Source organism: Hyperolius riggenbachi, chromosome 1 (genome assembly GCF_040937935.1).
Source record: "Hyperolius riggenbachi isolate aHypRig1 chromosome 1, aHypRig1.pri, whole genome shotgun sequence".
Lineage (NCBI taxonomy): Eukaryota > Metazoa > Chordata > Amphibia > Anura > Hyperoliidae > Hyperolius > Hyperolius riggenbachi.
In genome coordinates this window covers 402,679,179-402,701,703 of record NC_090646.1, presented here as the reverse complement: position 1 = coordinate 402,701,703, position 22,525 = coordinate 402,679,179, and the positions used below count along the sequence as shown (strand labels likewise).

At 41.3% G+C, this 22,525-nt stretch overlaps 1 long non-coding RNA gene across 1 annotated transcript in view; it reads left to right on the top strand.

Moving 5' to 3' along the window:
- The first annotated feature begins 14,183 nt into the window (after window positions 1–14,183).
- The window catches only part of LOC137552300 (uncharacterized), a 55,653-nt gene continuing 47,311 nt past the window's right edge, over window positions 14,184–22,525 (top strand). The window contains exons 1-2 of the long non-coding RNA XR_011027123.1: window positions 14,184–14,221; window positions 17,221–17,319. This is a non-coding gene — a long non-coding RNA (uncharacterized lncRNA). The remainder of the gene's footprint in view (window positions 14,222–17,220; window positions 17,320–22,525) is intronic.

The window sequence follows — 22,525 nt, the reverse complement described above, 5'->3', positions numbered from 1 at the left end:
GTGAAACCCATAATGCATCAGTTCAGGATGATAGGCAGAGCCATGCAAATAATGTATGCCCATGTGAAACAGGCATGCCTCCAGAACTACTAGTTTAAAGAGACTCTGTAACAAAATTTTCAGACTTATTTCTTCTATCCTATAAGTTCCTATACCTCTTCTAATGTGCTCTGGCTTACTGCAGCCTTTCCTAGTTGCACAGTGGCAGTGCTATCTCTGTTATATAATCTAATCTTCTTTCCTCTGTCGGCTCTGTCAGGCTCAGGCACTCAGGCTGGAATGTGCTGGTCTGCTTGTGATAGGATAGAAGCTATACACACCCTATCCAGGCCCCCTCTAAGATTTGTATGACTCACACACTGAGCTACTCTCAGCCTATCACATGCTGTTAGCAGCCATGTCTTTTGTTTGTAAACACTGCCTAAAACTGGCAATTACAATCCAGGATTGCAGCAGGGAGTGGCAGAAACAGCACAGAGGGGCCCAGGAGAACATAATGAATAGAATGGTTTGCTTATTATTGTAAGAATTTTAAAGTACAGATTCTCTTTAAAGTGCACCAAAGCATTTTGAATTAAATTCAGCTCACTACCCATTGTTTCAGTATATTTTTGCATTCTTCAGGGTAAGATACTCAGTGACTGGGGTATAGTAGTTACAGGAAATGTACTTAATTGGTTCATGAGATGCTGGAAAAAACAAATATTATGAAAAGAACATGCATTTCAAGAGTGGTGATGGTATAATATTGTCATGCGCTTTATCAAGAGAACAACCTTTATACATATATTTGTACATGTAGTTGATTCCATAAGACCAAAGGATATGTTAGCTTGCTAACTTTAAATTTTACAAATCTGTACAAAATAAATAAGTAATGATGGAAAACTATCTACAGTGCTGCCCATAATTATTCATACCCCTGGCAAAATGTGAATTAAAGTTACTTTTATTAAACCAGAAAGTAATTTTTTTGACGGGAAATGACATAGGTGTCTCCCAAAAGATAATAAGAGAATGTACAAGAGCCATTATTGTGGAAAACAAACATGTATCAGCTTTTAATAACATTTGAGCAAAAAATGTCCAATCCAAAATTATTCACACCCTTCACAAACTGTCACAGTCTGTGGGAAAATCCAAAGTTCTATACCATTCCAAATATTTCAAGCTGTTCTAAAGCATCCTAATTACCCTGGTGAATTGGGAACAGCTGTTTTAATCAACTTAACAGGAAAAAACAGCAGCTCTCTGGAGTTGGTTTGTGGACTAAGATAAGACAAAGGAGCTCAGTGAGGACCCGTGGCTGCGCATTGTGGCTGCTCACAAGTCAGGAAAGGGCTACAAGGCCATTTCTAGATGTTTTCAAGTTCTAGTGGCTACAGTGCAAAGTATTATAAAAAAAAATACAAGATGTTCCACACTGTGATCGGATCGGATGTGATCGGAAGCCAAAAGTGACACCTGTGCTGGTCAGAAGGATAGTGAGAGAGGTGAAAAATAATTCAAGGATCACCACCAAGGCCATCCTGATGTATCTGGGCTCTGCTGGTGGCAATGTCTCAAGGCAGACAATCCAACAGACACTGCACACTGCTAGGTTCCATGGATGCAGACGAAGGAGGACACCACTTCTCCAGATAAGGCAAACAAAAGCTCACTTTGCCATTGCAAATGCTCATTTATACAGACTTCTGTATAAGAAGAAGACTTCTAGACTTCTTTGTAATGGTCAGATGAAACAGAAATTGAATTGCTTGGTCACAATGATGTTTCCTTCATTTGGCGTAAAAAAAGGTGAAGCCTTCAACCCAAAGAACACTATCCCCACTGTCAAACATGGTGGTAGGAACCTAATGCTTTGGAGGGGTTTTTCAGGAAATGAACCAGGGAACATAATCACGGTAAGAGGCACCATGAAAACAAATAAATGAGGATTCTCATGACAACATTAGGCAGTCTGCTGAGAAACTTGGCCTTGGGCACCAGTGGACATCTCAGCATGACAATGACCCAAAACACACAGCAAAAGTGGTGAAGATATGGTTAGCAGACAACAACATTAACGTTTTGGAGTGGCCCTGCCAGAGCCCTGACTTGAATAAAATTGAAAATCTTTTGAGGGAGCTAAAGATCAGGGTGATGGCAAGAAGACCCTCCAAACTGAAATATTTGGAGCTCATTGCTAAAGATGAATGGGCAAAAATACCGGTGGAGACATTCAAAAAGCTGGTCTGCAATTATAGAAAGTGTTTGATTGTTGTAATAGCCAATAAAGGCTTTTCAATTAATTATTGAGAATGGTATGAATAATTTTAGACTGGACACATTTTGCTCAAATGTAAATAAAAGATGATAATTTTTTTCCACAATAATATTTGCCACGGGTATTAATAAGTATGGGCAGCACTGTATCTATCTATCTATCTATCTATCTATCTATCTATCTATCTATCTATCTATCTGTCTGTCTATCTATATCTAAGTATATGAAACATTAAAGGGAACTAGAGATGAAAAAATAAAGATTTTATACATACCTGGGGCTTCCTGCAGCCCCAAACGCACTGATCGATCCCATGCCGCCATCCTTCTCTACCTGCAGCTACGAGAACCGGCTCCCCACTGCTCTGTCAGTCAGAGCCAGTCTAAGCGTACCAGAAGTGCGCTCTTTGCGTATCTCTGCAGCAGTGTATGGAGAGATAAGTAGAGGGCGCACTTATCCTGCGTAGCTGCATCCAATGACGTCAGTGACGGGAGCCGGCTCTCGTAGATGCAGACAGCGGAGGACTGCGGCGTGGGATCGATCAGCGCATATGGGGCTGGAGGAAGCCCCTGGTATGTATAACTTCTTTTTCATTTTTTCATCTAGGGTACATCTCTGGTTCCCTTTAAGCAGAGGGGGTGATGTTTTATCTGTACCAACTTATTGGATGATTTATAAGTTTCAGTAAGAACCAACATTTCGAGTACAGTAATAACTGGTAATACTGCTTTTTTGGACAGCTCCTAAACCTGTTCCTGGAAATGATATTGTCAGTCCAATAAAAAAAATACAATACTTACCTTTTTGGCCTTGCTTCACATTATTTTTACTAATATATCTATTCTTGTTTCTCCCATAGAGCCAGTCAGTCAATTTAAAGGTCAGCAAAAGGGCATGTATCTGACAAAGTCTACAGTACTTTCATTGTTAACATGACAATTTATTGCACTTGCTTCCCGTTCTATCACACTCACTCCGTTCTGACAAAAAAGTTTACATGAACTGATAATATAAAAACAACAATGATCTGTATAAAAAAAAAAGCAAAAGCATATACCATAATAATAATTTATTAACAACAATGTGTTTAGTACTTAATAAAGAACTCCAATTATGGAAACAAAAAAATCTGCAAATACTGTTTCCGCACAGAAACATTTTTAGTCTCACCTGCTGCCAATCACTTGAGCAAGTCAGAGATCACAGTCTCAGCGTGTTTTGCGAACACGGTAGTCTAACCTAAATGTGGTACGAGCTAAAGTTTAGAGAACGCTCATCTGAACAAATCCTAACCCTGCACACAGGCTAATTAGAACAGATTCACTCACTATAACAAATGGGTCAAGCATGATCTTGGAGCAGAAAGAAATATCAGCTTCTATTCAAAGTCTTTACTTCAAACTGATTCAAACTGAAGAACAGAAACTCAGACAAATCACAGATAATGCACCCCATGGAAAACCATACATATGGGAGGTTTTCTGCATGTCTACACATTGGCTCACACAAATGAGATTTTAAAGTAAAACATTCATTTTTGCACCAATATAAAGGTCTAGACTATATTGTATATTCTTATAACATACAGTAGATGTGTTGTTTATTTTAATATAAAACAAAAGTTTGACTTCTTAAAACGGAAGATATTTACAATTATTCAGATTGGAGTGAGCATATGATGTCCCCCATGATGCATCACTGATGAATATGTAAATTATCCTTTGTTGTCCCTGTAGGCTAGCCACACCTCCAGAACCACTGGAATGCAATGATGTGTCAGATTGTTAATTGTACAGAGCCACAATAATCCAACATGCATACAGACTGTTTCAGATTGGTTGATCCTCATTAGTGCATGGCATGGATTGATGTGGATCAATGGAGTAGGACTTAAAGCACCCAGAGTTACAGATTCCCCAGCAAGCTCATGGTAAACCAGAACTCCTAGGGGTGTGTAAGGGGCTACAAAGGACCAAAAAGCCCTCCTACTAAAATGTAATGCAAAACAAAAGTTTGCTTCTTATTTTAATATAAACAGCCAGTGCTTAGATGTTTGTAGCTAAGTAACCAATTTCTTATGTCATTTTTGGATGACTTTTTTTTAAATGACTAACCAACTTCTGCATTTTGTAATAAGGTCCAATCCTTTCCCCCATCAGCTTCTTAAAAGGCAGCTCAGTTGAACATACGACTTTACTCATGGTCCAACTCATCAGCAAATTTTCTTCATTGCAGAAATTGCAAGGTGTTGTCAATTTCAAGTGTAATTGGTAATAATATAAAACAGGGTTAACAAATCACCCAACATGGCTCAATTAGGATGTGTTCACAAAAATAGCTATAAGGATTGCACCATAATAGATTGACATTTTTTCATTTACACTTAGTACCTCGAGGGTTGATAGAAAAACAATGTGGTAAGCTGTGGTAACTTGCACATATATTATCGCTGGTTGCCACAGCTTAGTGCATGTTATATTGAAAAAAAAAATTATTATTATTATTATTAATATAGTACCTTCATGTTTCACAGGACTTTTACAGCGTATATATAGTCATTTCCCTCAGTGGGGCTCACAATCTAATCCCTGCCATAGTCATATGTTCATCATAGTCTAGGGCCAATTCTTTTAACAGAAACCAATTCATTTATTTGTATGTTTTTTGGGATGTGGAGGGAAACCAGAGTGCCCAGAAGAAACCCACACAGACAGTACAAACTCCATGCAGATAAGGCCGTGACTTCAAACTGGGGACCCAGTGCTGCAAGGTGCTATCCACTATGCAATAGCACATCCCAAAAAATGCACAAGCAGTCTGGTGCAGTTTGAATAAGCATCACTGCTATGTGCTGCAGCCAGCTGAGCTAACTCCCTTAACAGGTTTCCAATTCAACATGCACAAATCCATAGAAGGTTGAAAAAATATGCATGGCACCATCACTTAAAAAAATCCCATATCCATCAACAAAGGTGCAATCCTGCTTAGACTGATGTACTATATATATAGGCTCTCCAGGTCACCACCCCTTTCTGGGTGTGGCCGCTGCATTTATGTGCCAGCTCGCCTTGCTGTCACTCTCATACTTACTCAATTGTGATCCCTGATGATACCAGGAGGGTCCTGGCAAAACATGTTGGCCTTACGCAATTCTGCCATCCAAGGAAGTCACTCTTAGACCTCCCAGTCTAGGCTCTTGCCATCCAGCCACCTGCTCCACTACTCATCCAATGCACAGATTTCATCTCTAGCCGATTAACTTGGCCGCCAGCTTAACCACTTGAGGACCTAGGGCTTTCTACCCCTTAAGGACCGGCCACTTTTTTTCCATTCAGACCACTGCAGCTTTCACGGTTTATTGCTCGCTCATACAACCTACCACCTAAATGAATTTTGGCTCCTTTTCTTGTCACTAATAAAGCTTTCTTTTGGTGCTATTTGATTGCTCCTGCGATTTTTACTTTTTATTATATTCATCAAAAAAGACATGAATTTTGGCAAAAAAATGATTTTTTTAACTTTCTGTGCTGACATTTTTCAAATAAAGTAAAATTTCTGTATACATGCAGCGCGAAAAATGTGGACAAACATGTTTTTGATTAAAAAAAACCCATTCAGTGTATATTTATTGGTTTGGGTAAAAGTTATAGCGTTTACAAACTATGGTGCAAAAAGTGAATTTTCCCATTTTCAAGCATCTCTGACTTTTCTGACCCCCTGTCATGTTTCATGAGGGGCTAGAATTCCAGGATAGTATAAATACCCCCCAAATGACCCCATTTTGGAAAGAAGACATCCCAAAGTATTCACTGAGAGGCATAGTGAGTTCATAGAAGATATTATTTTTTGTCACAAGTAAGCGGAAAATGACACTTTGTGAGAAAAAAAAAAAATGTTTCCATTTCTTCTAACTTGCGACAAAAAAAAATGAAATCTGCCACGGACTCACCATGCCCCTCTCTGAATACCTTGAAGGGTCTACTTTCCAAAATGGGGTCATTTGTGGGATGTGTTTACTGTCCTGACATTTTGGGGGGTGCTAAATTGTAAGCACCCCTGTAAAGCCTAAAGGTGCTCATTGGACTTTGGACCCCTTAGCGCAGTTAGGCTGCAAAAAAGTGCCACACATGTGGTATTGCCGTACTCAGGAGAAGTAGTATAATGTGTTTTGAGGTATATTTTTACACATACCCATGCTGGGTGGGAGAAATATCTCTGTAAATGACAATTTGTTAATTTTTTTTACACACAATTGTCCATTTACAGAGATCTTTCTCCCGCTCAGCATGGGTATGTGTAAAAATACACCACAAAACACATTATACTACTTCTCCTGAGTACGGCGATACCACATGTGTGGCACTTTTTTGCACCCTAACTGCGCTAAAGGGCCCAAAGTCCAATGAGTACCTTTAGGATTTCACAGGTCATTTTGAGAAATTTCGTTTCAAGACTACTCCTCACGGTTTAGGGCCCCTAAAATGCCAGGGCAGTATAGGAACCCCACAAATGACCCCATTTTAGAAAGAAGACACCCCAAGGTATTCCGTTAGTAGTATGGTGAGTTCATAGAAGATTTTATTTTTTGTCACAAGTTAGCGGAAAATGACACTTTGTGAAAAAACACAATTAAAATCAATTTCCGCTAACTTGTGACAAAAAATAAAATCTTCTATGAACTCGCCATACTACTAACGGAATACCTTGGGGTGTCTTCTTTCTAAAATGGGGTCATTTGTGGGGTTCCTATACTGCCCTGGCATTTTAGGGGCCCTAAACCGTGAGGAGTAGTCTTGAAACGAAATTTCTCAAAATGACCTGTGAAATCCTAAAGGTACTCATTGGACTTTGGGCCCTTTAGCGCAGTTAGGGTGCAAAAAAGTGCCACACATGTGGTATCGCCATACTCGGGAGAAGTAGTACAATGAGTTTTGGGGTGTATTTTTACACATACCCATGCTGGGTGGGAGAAATACCTCTGTAAATGGACAATTGTGTGTAAAAAAATCAAAAGATTGTCATTTACAGAGGTATTTCTCCCACCCAGCATGGGTATGTGTAAAAATACACCCCAAAACACATTATACTACTTCTCCCGAGTACGGCGATACCACATGTGTGGCACTTTTTTGCACCCTAACTGCACTAAGGGGCCCAAAGTCCAATGAGTACCTTTAGGATTTCACAGGTCATTTTTGTTTCAAGACTACTCCTCGCGGTTTAGGGCCCCTAAAATGCCAGGGCAGTATAGGAACCCCACTAATGACCCCATTTTAGAAAGAAGACACCCCAAGGTATTCCGTTAGGAGTATGGTGAGTTCATAGAAGTTTTTATTTTTTTGTCACAAGTTAGCGGAAATTGATTTTAATAGTTTTTTTTCACAAAGTGTCATTTTCCGCTAACTTGTGACAAAAAATAAAATCTTCTATGAACTCACCATACTCCGTACGGAATACCTTTGGGTGTCTTCTTTCTAGAATGGGGTCATTTGTGGGGTTCCTATACTGCCCTGGCATTTTAGGGGCCCTAAACCGTGAGGAGTAGTCTTGAAACCAAATGTCGCAAAATGACCTGTGAAATCCTTAAGGTACTCATTGGACTTTGGGCCCCTTAGCGTACTTAGGGTGTAAAAAAGTGCCACACATGTGGTACCGCCGTACTCAGGAGAAGTAGTATAATGCGTTTTGGGGTGTATTTTTACACATACCCATGCTAAGTGGGAGAAATATCTCTGTACATGACAATTGTTTGATTTTTTTACACACAATTGTCCATTTACATAGAAGTTTCTCCCACCCAGCATGGGTATGTGTAAAATTACACCCCAAAACACATTATACTACTTTTCCTGAGTACGGCGGTACCACATGTGTGACACTTTTTTGCAGCCTAGGTGCGCTAAGGGGCCCAACGTCCTATTCACAGATCATTTTGAAGCATTTGTTTTCTAGACTACTCCTCGCGGTTTAGGGCCCCTAAAATGCCAGGGCAGTATAGGAACCCCACAAGTGACCCCATTTTAGAAAGAAGACACCCCAAGGTATTCCGTTAGGTGTATGGCGAGTTCATAGAAGATTTTATTTTTTGTCACAAGTTAGTGAAAAATGACACTTTGTGAAAAAAAAACAATAAAAATTAATTTCCGCTAACTTTTGACAAAAAATAAAATCTTCTATGAACTCGTCATACACCTAACAGAATACCTTGGGGTGTCTTTTTTTCTAAAATGGGGTCACTTGTGGGGTTCCTATACCGCCCTGGCATTTTACAGGCCCAAAATCGTGAGTAGTCTGGAAACCAAATGTCTCAAAATGACTGTTCAGGGGTATAAGCATCTGCAAATTTTGATGACAGGTGGTCTATGAGGGGGCGAATTTTGTGGAACCGGTCATAAGCAGGGTGGCCTTTTAGATGACAGGTTGTATTGGGCCTGATCTGATGGATAAGAGTGCTAGGGGGGTGACAGGAGGTGATTGATGGGTGTCTCAGGGGGTGGTTAGAGGGGAAAATAGATGCAATCAATGCACTGGGGAGGTGATCGGAAGGGGGTCTGAGGGGGATCTGAGGGTTTGGCCGAGTGATCAGGAGCCCACACGGGGCAAATTGGGGCCTGATCTGATGGGTAGGTGTGCTAGGGGGTGACAGGAGGTGATTGATGGGTGTCTCAAGGTGTGATTAGAGGGGAGAATAGATGCAAGCAATGCACTGGCGAGGTGATCAGGGCTGGGGTCTGAGGGCATTCTGAGGGTGTGGGTGGGTGATTGAGTGCCCTAGGGGCAGATAGGGGTCTAATCTGATAGGTAGCAGTGACAGGGGGTGATTGATGGGTAATTAGTGGGTGTTAAGGGTAGAGAAAAGATGGAAACACTGCGCTTGGGTGGTGATCTGATGTCGGATCTGCGGGCGATCTATTGGTGTGGGTGGGTGATCAGTTTGCTCGCAAGGGGCAGGTTAGGGGCTGATTGATGGGTGGCAGTGACAGCGGGTGATTGATGGGTGGCAGTGCCAGGGGGTGATTGATGGGTGGCAGTGACAGGGGGTGATTGATGGGTGATAGGTGATTGGCAGGTGATTGACAGGTGATCAGTGGGTTATTACAGGGAAGGACAGATGTAAATATTGCACTGGCGAATTGATAAGGGGGGGTCTGAGGGCAACCTGAGCGTGTAGGCGGGTGATTGGGTGCCCGCAAGGGGCAGATTAGGGTCTGATCTGATGGGTAACAGTGACAGGTGGTGATAGGGGGTGATTGATGGGTAATTAGTGGGTGTTTAGAGGAGAGAATAGATGTAAACGCTGCGCTTGGGTGGTGATCTGATGTCGGATCTGCGGGCGATCTATTGGTGTGGGTGGGTGATCAGATTGCCCGCAAGGGGCAGGTTAGGGGCTGATTGTTGGGTGGCAGTGACAGGGGGTGATTGATGGGTGATAGGTGATTGGCAGGTGATTGACAGGTGATCAGTGGGTTATTACAGGGAAGGACAGATGTAATTAATGCACTGGCGAATTGATAAGGGGGGGTTCTGAGGGCAATCTGAGCGTGTGGGCGGGTGATTGGGTGCCCGCAAGGGGCAGATTAGGGTCTGATCTGATAGGTAACAGTGACAGGTGGTGATAGGGGGTGATTGATGGGTGATTGATGGGTAATTAGTGGGTGTTTAGAGAAGATAACAGATGTAAACGATACATTTGGGAGGTAATCTGACGGCGGGTTTGCGGGCGATCTAATGGTGTGGGTGGGTGATCAGATTGCCCGCAAGGGGCAGGTTAGGGGCTGATTGATGGGTGGCAGTGACAGGGGGTGATTGATGGGTGATAGGTGATTGGCAGGTGATTGACAGGTGATCAGTGGGTTATTACAGGGAAGAACAGATGTAATTAATGCACTGGTGAATTGATAAGGGGGGGTCAGAGGGCAATCTGAGCGTGTGGGCGGGTGATTGGGTGCCCGCAAGGGGCAGATTAGGGTCTGATCTGATAGGTAAAAGTGACAGGTGGTGATAGGGGGTGATTGATGGGTGATTGATGGGTAATTAGTGGGTGTTTAGAGGAGAGAATAGATGTAAACAATGGATTTGGGAGGTGATCTGATGTCGGATCTGTGGGCGATCTATTGGTGTGGGGGGGGGGTGATCAGATTGCCCGCAAGGGGCAGGTTAGGGGCTGATTGATGGGTGGCAGTGACAGGGGGTGATTGACGGGTGATTGACAGGTGATTGACAGATGATTGACAGGTGATCAGGGGGATAGATGCATACAGTAAACAGGGGGGGGGGTCTGGGGAGAATCTGAGGGGTGGGGGGTGATCAGGAGGGGGCAGGGAGCAGGGGGGGGGATAAAAAAAAATAGCGTTGACAGATAGTGACAGGGAGTGATTGATGGGTGATTAGGGGGGTGATTGGGTGCAAACAGGGGTCTGGAGGGTGGGCAGGGGGGGGGGTCTGATGGGTGCTGTGGGCGATCTGGGGCAGGGGGGGGAGAAATCAGTGTGCTTGGGTGCAGACTAGGGTGGCTGCAGCCTGCCCTTGTGGTCCCTCGGACACTGGGACCACCAGGGCAGGAGGCAGCCTGTATAATACACTTTGTAAACATTACAAAGTGTATTATACACTTTGTATGCGGCGATCGCGGGGTTAACATCCCGCCGGCGCTTCCGTATAGCCGGCGGGATGTTGCGGCGGGCGAGCGGTGACAGGCGCCGGCGGAGGATCGCGTCACGGATGACGCGATCGCTCCGCCCATGCCCTTAGAAGGACCGTCGCCTCTGTGGGTGAGCCGGTCCTTCAGGGCTCCACTTCCCGGCCGCCTCTGTGCGTTAGGTGGTCGGGAAGTGGTTAAACTAAGTGTCTACATGCAAGTATGCCTACATGTCTCTTACATTAAATGTACATGCCTTGCTGCACTTTGTTGTGCTTTAGCAGTCATCAGCATTATATGTGCATACAGCTTCGGCCATCTAGACTTGTTGTCCTGTGGCTTTAATCTTGCGCTCTGGGCAAAAATTACCACATGACTTGCTGCTATAGACAACGGCCCGTGATGCTGTAATCAAACTGGTTCTCTGCTGCATATATTTCTGGCAATTCTATGCATACGGTTTGACTGCATTGATTGCTACAACCTATTTGGATGGTGCCTTATACCCACGTGGGCTGTAGCAGAGGAACATTACCATAGCTGGTGGCTGTCTAGGCTTCTTTACACTGTATACTGATGGCAGTCCTGTAATGCTGGCAACATTTGTTTATGTTTGCTATGCTTGTAATATCTGACCTTTAACAGTATCAGTTTTTTTATGTATATATAGCCTATCTAAGACCCAATACACATTTATCCTCTATGAAAAATGTAAAGTTAGAGGGAATTAAACACACAGTGGCCCATATGCAATCACCTTTTTCTTCTGAGTTACCTCCTAGTAATAGTGATGATCATAATCAGCTAATTATGATTACGCAAAATTTTGTGTACACTTTTGCAATTATGCTTATACGTAATTACGATTTGTAAATTCAATTGATTTTGCATAGCCATGTGTAATTTTCTGCAAAATTCCATTTAATATTTGGATAATTTCATGCAGTGAATAGCAAAGCCCCGATACATGCTATTGACACCATATGTTAACTACCTTGAGACCGCTCCACGCCCACGGGCGTGGTCATGGCAGCAGCCCCAGGACCGCCTAATGCCAAATGGCGTCAAGTCCTGGGGCTGCAGTTTGCAGGAGCGCGTGCATCTCTTGCTCGGGGGGCAGAACTCCGCCACCTCTTCAGTCTCTGAGCGGCGATCTCCACTCGGAAGACTGTTAGACGGCATAATCACCGTCTATTTACATGTACAGCGCTGCGATCAGCATCAGCGCTGTACTGGGGACAGCCGTGGGACACAGGCAGAAGCCTATGACAATAATTTTTTGATGGGAAATGACATATGGGTCTCCCGAAAGATAAAAAGATGATGTAATGATACTTTGCACTGTAGCCCTTGGAACTTGAAAACATATAGAAATGGCCTTGTAGCCATTTCCTGACTTGTGAGCAGCCACAATGCGCAGCCACAGGTCCTCACTGAGCTCCCTTGTCTTAGCCATGACTGTTCACAAACTAACTGCAGAGAGCTGCTGTTTTTCACCTGTTGAGTTGATTAAAACAAATGTTCCCTCTTAATGAGGGTAATTAGGGTGCTTTAGAACAGCTTGGACTATATGGAATGGTATAGAACTTTGGATTTCCCCACAGACTGTGACAGTTTGTGAAGGGTATAATTTTGGACTGGACACTTTTTGCTCAAATGGAAATAAAAGCTGAAAATGTTTTGTTTTTTTTCCACAATAATGACTCTTGTACATTGTCTTATTATCTTCTGGGAGACATTATGTCATTTCCAACCAAACAATTACTTGCTGCCTGGTTGAATAAAATTATGTTGAAGTCAAAATTCACCAGGGGTATGAATAATTATGGACAAAACTGTATTTAAAGTAATGTCCTTGCCTCGCCTCCTTATTTCCTCACCCCTCCCCATTCCCTCATTCCCCCTTTTCCCATTGATCAGTTTCCTATGTATATATAGCCTATCTAAGACCCAATTTTCAGGCAATTTAAAGAATAAATATTCACATCTGTGGGTTGAATACATTTTACTTATCTTGAAAAGATGTTTTAATACTATTTACCATGTTTAATTGTGCACCAGGTGACTTTTGGGCAGTTTTCTGACTCAGTGTTAATCTATCCAGAATGCAAGGACATCCAAGCAAGGACATCCAGGAGATCAACCATTGTCAACACTCACTCATGGCCAATGTCCCCCATTCATTAAACTAGTGTAGTGTCTAAATCAGCCATGGGCAAACTTGGCCCTCCAGCTGTTAAGGAACTACAAATCCCACAATGCATTTGCCTTTGAGTCATGACTGTGGTTGTCAGACTCCTGCAATGCATTGTGGGACTTGTAGTTCCTCAACAGCTGGACGGCCAAGTTTGCCCATGCCTGGTCTAAATGAATCATTTATTAACTGACCACGCAAATCTTCTTTGGGGAGATGATGAGTAGAGGATTCTCACATCAAACATCTGATCCGTATGGATGGATCTGACCCAAAAGAAATGGCTCAGACAAAATGTTCCAATCGCAACTAAATGTCACAGTTATTTTGAAAGAAAGGCTTACTGAATGAATGCATAATTACAAATACAGCATAAACAGAGTAAAATAGATCAGTACAATTGCACTATAATCACTGACAGGTGACTGGTTGCTACAAGCTGCAATATATTCTTGCTCTGTTCTTGATGTTATCACTTGCACATGACTGCACTACCTTTCAGCCTAAAATCTTTTAAGCCACAAAACAATATACTGCTGTTTGGGTAGTGTTTTTCTGTCTGAGTACATAAAGCATTCAAAGGAAAGCCTATTTATATGCCAGTGTAACTGAATATCTGTATCTGTGTCTTTCTCTTACTGTTCTGGTTATTATACTCAATAAAAACACATTTTTTTTCTCTAATTTTAATCATGAGCACATTTCTGGCACTGTGATATGCACATGAGTCATAGGAAAACATTTTTGGAAAATAAAACAGTAATTTATGTCTCATAAAAATTTCTAGTCCTAATTACCAAGAGATGTTATTCACGGCCTAATGTCTGCCTATTTGAATCTTCTTGCAGAAACAGGTGTTCTGTTAGACACTATCCATAACACTAGGCTCAGATCATTTCTTGAAATGTAGAAATGTAGAATGTTCAATTAAAATGTCTTAAGTAATTACAGTTTCAATGAAAACTATAATTAATTGCAAGGAAACCAATAATTAGTTTTGGTTAATATGTTAAACACAGATATGTACTGGAATAAAAACGGCACCCATAAAATCTGTTATATATGAATAACGAATTACTGGTTTATCACAGTAGTAGCTTAAAGAAATTAAATCTAAAAAGAGGTCAGTGGAAATCATGGTATGCAATGAACAATGCTAAATGAGACAACATACTAGTCTGATTTGAATTGTTTCAGTTCCACACAGAAATTTGTGTGTGACTGGCTGTATAGTGTACTGGTTATCTGTCATAGGAGTCCTGGGTTCAAATCTTGGCTCTGCCTGTTAAGTAAACCAGCACCTATTGCTCTGCTGCTGCCTACTGAGTGTGTCCTAGTAGCTGCAGCTCAAGTACTTTGAGTCTGTCAGGAAAAATGTGCAATATACATGTTATTTGTCTTGTCCTTTTTCAAGGCAAGCACACCACAGAACAGAATTCTGTGACTTTATTTCCTTGACAAAGCAGTGGGGCCGAAATAGTTGTAGGCTTTTGCACTTTTATGTTTTCTTCTATGGATTAAAAGCACACATTTTAGATGTGAGACTGGTGTGCAAGCTCATATAGCATTGTAGCATTCTACTATCCCCTTGCCAGACACCCAGCTTAGTTTGAAGGTGTGCAGTCTCTCACAGCTGACTTTGTTGCTCTATCAATGGTTAAAACAGTAAAATGGAGAGTCAAAAAACAATATTAAAAACATAAAATAGCAGAATTCAGCAATAACCAGGTATTATAGAGTTGCAAGGCCAGAATGCTGAAACTCTAAACTCCTGTAAGTCCCTAATAGTGAATTTGTGGGTTGATCGGTTTAGGAACTGGAGAGGAGCATTTGAGGGAGTGTGCTGTATTCAGCTTAACGTTGAAGGGTAGAAAGCAAATGGAATAATTTTTTGAGTCAAATTACAATATTTAAAAGAAGGGGCAGGGGTAAAAATGTTAAATGTTTTATGCCCACGCCTAGATATGAGTGAAGTGATATGATATGATGAATAGAGACCAAGTGGGAAAAAACTTAGAAGTTTTCCTCTCTTCATGTAGCTCAGCATTCAGTTTGTGTAGTAACATAATTTTGTGTAGATTAAATAGAATTTCACAGATACAAATAGAAAAGACAGTATCCAGATAAATAAAAAAAAATCTGTTTTTTTTATTATTGGAGATAATAATTAGGTGTTCCAGCTTCAAAAGGTGATGGCTGTGCGACAACAAGATGTGGAAAAGGTTTCTGTTTCTGGTATTGCAATGGATAAGTGACTGCAAGAAGAACAGGGCTTGCGTGACCGTATTGTGCCAAGTGTACAGTTTGGTAGAGGATGCACATGGTGTGGGCTTGTTCTTCATTTCGTTTTAGTGAAAAGAGCTCTGAATACTTCAGGATACCAAGACCTAAGACATGTTGGACAATTTTATGCTCCCAACATTGTGGGGACAATTTGGAAATGGCCCCTTCCTGTTCCAACATGAATGTGCACCATTGCACAAAGCATGATCTATAAAGACATGGATGACTGAGTTTGATGTGGAGGAACATGACTGGACTGAACAAGGTCATGGACCCAACCTAATAGAATACCTTTAGGATGAATTAGAGCAGATACTGTGTGCTTTGTCTTCTTGTCTAACATCAGTCCTTGACCTCACTAATGCTCTTCTAGAAGAATGGTAAACAATTCCCATAAGCACACTTCTAAGCCTTATGGAAAGCCTTCCCAGTAAAGTTTAAGATGAACCAGCTGCAAAGACTGGGCCAAATCTGTATTAAAGCCTATAGATGTGTTAAAGATTAGAAATGTCAAGTCAAGCTTTACTGAACATCAGGAAGTGGAAAGGGAGAGAAGAAAGTAAGGCATGGGGGGGAAGACATGGTGAAAGAGAGGGAAGGTGGACTGGCACAGTGGGCTAGTATAGCAGATAAGTCACCTCTGTTGCCTTCTGGTCTCTGCACCTCTTCCACTTCATCTCCTCTGTTCCCCTTCATTGTTTGCTCACATTTTTCACAGCGAATGTTGATTACCGCCGCTCTTTCAGGACTTCTAGTCTCAGCTCTACACTGCCGCTCTTTGGTCTTGGTATTTGTGATGACAGATTGATGCAGTTAAATGTATCAACCACTTCATCTAACCAGTTTCCACCTTGTAGTATTTCATTTATTAACTGAAAAGTGGTTGACTAATGTTCTGTACAGGCCTAAAGCCAAAGATTGATAAACACCTATCAAATGTTTGTTTAGAAGCAGTTATTTGAGACAGAACTTGCATCTCCTAAAAATACCATTCCATAAATCAACTGATTTGCAAAAATGATGGAAGCATTTGCAAAGGAATCTGAGGCTGCTGCCACTGAAGGCTTTAGTTATAGTTCAGGCAAATCCTTGTCTGATGTTGTATGTGATGATTGTCATTATTAGCTGAAAAAAACCATTTGGCTGTTGAACACAACCACTTGTCTGAACCCTTTTATCCATTTACATATACAGGATCAGTGACAATTAGTTTTGTATTCAACTGATCGTGTGAACTTGCCCTAACAATTTATTTGACAAGAGCTTACTCACAAATAAAACCATGGTCTGTCTCTGAATGCCTATACAGATGTAAGAGAACACTGGTAGATGGAGACAAAATGTCAGCCTTTGTTAATGGCTCTGTAACTTATACAGCTGTTCCATTTCAGGGGGAATTTTCAAAACATGATCTCATGAGGGAACTTAGGGTCTACAGTCAGAGAAAAATCGCCCTTTGTATCCATGTGGATACAAATACATTGCCTAAACATTGCTTTGACCCATTCTTAGTTTATTTGGTCTTCAGGTCATTTTATGTCTTTTCTTATCCTAGTTCATTAAAGGAATTGCATTTCATTGAATGTGAAAATAGATTTTTATTAATACAAAAAAAAAGATATGTGATGGGTACTTTGCCCTTTTAGTAGTCAGATGAAAACAGACTTTGTACTACGACAGATTGAAATGCATGACAAAAAAATAGTTGACCCATTGTGTTTATGTCAAACATGACAAGAAGTCGTTCTGAAAATCCAGAAATAGTTTTATGTGAAGCAAATATTGACAGATCTTGAGACATTTTATCAAGCTCTAAATCCCTGCTATTTCTCTGTTTAGGTCTGAAAAAAGGTGACAATACAATTTCCAGCAATGATGACTTGACCCGAGTTGTAAACCTTTCTCCTTCCAAAGGAAATTGCATTTGGATGAAATCAGGTAAACAGACATTTAAATAAAAACATGTGCAATTCTATAATTCCTTTCAGAGGCCAATTTGAGAGTAAGGAATAGATTTCTGCATGAAACAACCTTGAAATAGCAGCCTTGAAGAACAGTTTTTAAAAGTAAATATGCTGTGGATAACAGGACAGGACAGATGAATTGAACGTGTAGAAGAGTTGCAATGACTGTATTTGACTCAGCAAATTAAGGCAGCCATGTATCAATGTCCTTTAAATTGCAGCTGGATGTACATTAGAGTGTTTCTCCCTCCTTCTTTCCCTCCCTACGGTACCAACAAAGGTATACTTCACCATAAAGACTTTTTATAAAACAAGCAGACCTGACCTGATTTCATTGCTTCTGTTTCACAACATACAATAGAATACTAAAGAGAATACAGCGTAACAAGACACAAATTAAATATATACATAGACCAGACATCGGGGCATAGTCATGGCAACAAATGAAAAACATAACCAGCTCAAAGTTACAAAGTAATCAGAATAAAATTACAGTTACTGAGAAAATAGAAGGGATAAGTATGTCTAAGGCACTGAAGGTTTGTTTCTATAGGGCACCTTGCTAATACTCCCATCATTGTAAATTGCAATCATGCTGGTTATTGGGCACAGGATTTCAGGATCAAAACAGTTTCTTCAGTTTTGTGAACATTGCCTCTGCTCATGATTTGCCATAATCCTAAACCTGTCTACTGTATCACTAACCTATCCTCCACGCTTTCCTTAAAGATAATCTGTATTGTTAAAATTGCACAAAAGTAAACATACCAGTGCGTTAGGGGACATCTCCTATTACCCTCTGACACAATTTCGCCGCTCCTCGCCGCATTAAAAGTGGTTAAAAACAGTTTTTAAAAGTTTGTTTATAAACAAACAAAATGGCCACCAAAACAGGAAGTAGGTTGATGTACAGTATGTCCACACATAGAAAATACATTCATACACAAGCAGGCTGTATACAGCCTTCCTTTTGAATCTCAAGAGATTATTTGTGTGTTTCTTTCCCCCATGCACTGAAGTTTCAGGCTGCTTGTTTCTTCCTGCAAACAGCTTTGTCCTTGTCTGTAATTCTTCAGTATGTGAAAGCCCAGCCAGCTCAGAGGACGATTTATCCAGCTTGTAAAAGATAAGAGAGAAGAGAGAAGCTGCTCTAATCCTAAATAACACACAGGCAGTGTGCAGCGAGGGGCCTGGAGGGGGGAGTTCATAGCAGAACCACAACACTGAAGAACTTGGCAGCCTTCCAGACACAGGCTGACAAGTCTGACAAGAGAGAGATAAGTTGATTTATTACATAGACAGTGATAGTATAAAGTGCTGCAGTAAGCCAGAACACATTAGAATAGCTTTTTGAACTTGTAGGATGATAAAAAACAGGATGCAATTTTTGTTACGGAGTCTCTTTTCTCTTTTAAGTGGCTTGTTTCCACTACATGCGGATTCTGGATGCAGAAAACTGACTCCAATGAGTGTCTATGGGCCTGTTTCCACTAAACGCAATTTTTCTGATGCAGAAAAAATATGGATGGCATGTTGCAGATTTCTGCATCGATTCTGAATGCAGAAAAACTGACTCCAATGAATGTCTATGGGCCTGTTTCCACTAATGTTTTCATTGTATGGGAAAATGGATGCATGATGCAAAAATATGCATCAGAAAAATCGTTTAGTGGAAACATTCATTGGACAATTCGAATCAAAGAAGCAGGCCAGTGTGGCACTCCCTGAATGATATGACCAGTATGCAGGAGAGAGTAAATGAAACTACTGACCACTCGTAGCCACCAATACCCCTTTAAAGGAATCCGGGGGGGGATGCTGAGACATGTGCTCCGCCAGTATTCATGGAAGGAAGAGTATGACAACAATGTGTAACAAGAAGCAGAAGCGTGCACCAATGTCCTCTGATAAATCTCGCCTTTTAATCCTCCAGATTAGTTCCATACAAACGGGGTTAACATCAGTGCATACATTAGTATAGTTGCATATACATACTGGTGCTGGTAGCAGTGGTCTGGTGGGTGCCTAGGGTGTGAAGGGATCGGCGACGGCCGTTTCGCGTCCAACAGGACGCTTGGTCACGCTGCGCATCAGCTAATATGCGAGCCGCCAACTTGCCGTGTGGAGAGCAGTGTACAGCGTGTGCAGCAGCAGGCTTGCTGGTGGGGAACCTGTGTGCAGAAATGATGCCAGCAGCACTTACAGTAAACTTAAATGAGCGAGCTTGCAGGGACAGTATCGGAGCAAATCGGGCTTGCAGGATCGGGCTTGCAGGGACAGGATCGGAGCCAGCATGACTTGCCTGCAGCCTTGTACCGCAGATCAGATGACTGGAGTGGAGTGGCATGCCTGGAGAAACACAGATGATTTGATAGCCACAGGGGAACACAGAGCGGATCGGATGGAGCAGACCGGAGACCTAGTAGTCTGCTGGCATCATTTTTGCACACAGGTTCCCACCACCAAACCTGCTCAGTACAGTACAGGAGCTGGCTGCTTACACAGAAAACTATCCATGGGGCAGAGTTCCTCCTCCAATACAGTTAATGAAAAGCTGTGTCTGAGCACCGATTTGCATAAAAAATGCATGCAATTAATAAGTTAAGCCAAACATAAATCAGTGTTTACTACAGGTATGTACAGGTTTGCTTTAGAGATGCTTTCACCCTTCTCTGTTGCAGCAATACTGTATCAGAGTCAATTCTTACAGCTTCTGCCTATGATCCTGGCACCTTCCTTCTAGGAAGAGACAACCCAGTGTCCAATTTTATGGTCACAATGTCCATTTATTTTGATTATTGAAACTCAGGAGCTGCTCGATTTCCTATCCTGAAACAAAATGTTGTACCTTTCTGGAGATTCCATGCACCCGATCTCTTGTACTCCCCTGCAGAGCTGGAGCAGCCATGCAGTGTGTAATTAACTTACCCGGTCGCTCAATGCAGTGTTCCTGACGGCAGCAGGCTCCCCTCTGGCCGCCTGATCTCTGTATGATGTGTAATCATGCATTATACAGAAAAACAGGAGGTAGAGCGCGAGCGATCCGGTGAGTTAATTACACTCAGCATGGCTGCTCCAGCTCTGCAGGGGAGCAGGGAGGCGGGCCCATGGCGAAGGAGGGAGGAAGGATGTTGGCCCCCCTCCCCACTTCTTCCACATGCACAAATGCCAGAAAAACGTTTTTGGCAGTAGGAGCCTTTGCCTGCCATAACATACTAGGTACATGCTTGGCAGGCAAAGGGTTAATCTCCTCAGTGTCCTTGTGAATGTTATACAGCTCTGGACTAAGTGTTTATGTTTTGAACCATAGTAGTGAGAAATCTGAAATAGCATAAGCCACATGACTGCTAGTTACAGTATCCAGCCTTTTAGTTTGTCTTTATAGATGAGGTTTAGGAGACTTAACACTAACTGTAAAATAGACAAATAAAATATGGAGAAGGGTAAGTCAGTATTGTTGAGCATACAAATTGTGTAGTGAATTTTTACCAATTATTTAACTACACTTCAGAGATTATTAATCCTGAACATGACTGGATGTTGTTTTATTTTGTTCCAAGAGAATATACAAAAAATGATAATACACAGCAAGGCCATTATGGGTCCAGTTAATATACACATTTTACATTTTTTTCCAGAAGATCACAATTATCTGCATGAATAGAAACTATATTTCCAATTATCACTTTTCTTGTCTAAAACATAGTGACACAGAGATGCAGCTGTAAAGAATGCAATATGGTATTTAATCGTATTACGATTTAATTGGTTTCTGGGGATTTTGTGTAGAAAAAAAATGTTTTTGTATCGAGCCAAACAAAATAATCCTAAATCTCATTACAGCACTTTTGGAACTGCAGGTACAATGCTCCGTGAGCATTTTTTCAGGGAAAAAAAATGTTATAATTAATAGATGTCTACACTCCACATGCCCAATAAAGCAAGGACATGTACAATATGTTATCTTTCTGCTTGCTTTTGAATTTCTGAACATGTTACATCACTCATTCTATCATCTTTTGTGCCACACAATACAGATACTATTATCCGGAGAGGATGGGGGTCAGTGAACAGTGAGATGTATCCATAGTGGGTTAGATAAAATGTTTTGTGAAAGTTCATATTTTCAAGTCTTTCTCTACTACATTCATAGGAAGAAAGCACGGATTGGGGTATATTTAAGGTTAACTGTGCAATAAAAAAGGAAACCAGATCTGCCATGAAACCGGTATTAATGACTTTATACATTTCATGCTAAGTTCTGAATTCCATTTGAAGTGCTTCATATAATCTAACTGTGGCAATCACTGAATGTTGTAAGCTATCATTTGTCTAATATAGATAAAGTGCTTTACCCATCCCGACGATGACCTCTTGTTAAACAATCATTCTTCCCTTTAGATACTGTAAATGTATAGGTAATTCATGATATCTTGTACATAATTAGAAAGAGATAAAGCTGGAGCTAGAGAAAAAAAAATATTCCAGCACAGATATCCAGCGCACCTGTTACACATGAAATAACACATGCACTATCTGACCGCATTAACCATCATTGTCTCTCGTCAACATTCTTCTGATAAATATAGTAGTGATTACAGTTCAGCATTAATTATATCCATCTCCAAGGCAATGTAAACCTACGCACTCATGCTAGACTTTCATTGCCTGAAACAATTGTTTGTTTTAAGTGATAGGTTGGTTTTTCACTATGTCAACAGCTTGGTTGCTTAACTTAGCTACAGTGTGACTCCACCTACTCACCTACTACCCCATCTCCCCAGGCCTACACAGGTAAGGATGGATGGACTGTTCAGCAGAAAGCCAAGAATCAGATCTGTACACTGATCTAGGTGAACTGTCACTTTTAATTGGTGGATATCCCTTCTCCTAACTTTGCATGTTTTTAATGATCCTCAGAGTTACCCTAGGGAAGACTCTCTTGCTGGCTGACCAGGCAGAAAAGAGCAGTTTTACTTGTGCATCCATTGGGGTTATCTTTTTTTTATTCTGGAAAACCAACCTGAGACATTTCTTTAGAAACGGGTCATTTCCAGTGTCTGTTGTCACCACGAGCACCTGTAACATGTGGCACTGATATCACAACACATGCCAAGCCACATGTTACCAGCGCTCTTGGTGATAACAGACACAAGAGAATGCCAAGAGGCATGCCGGGG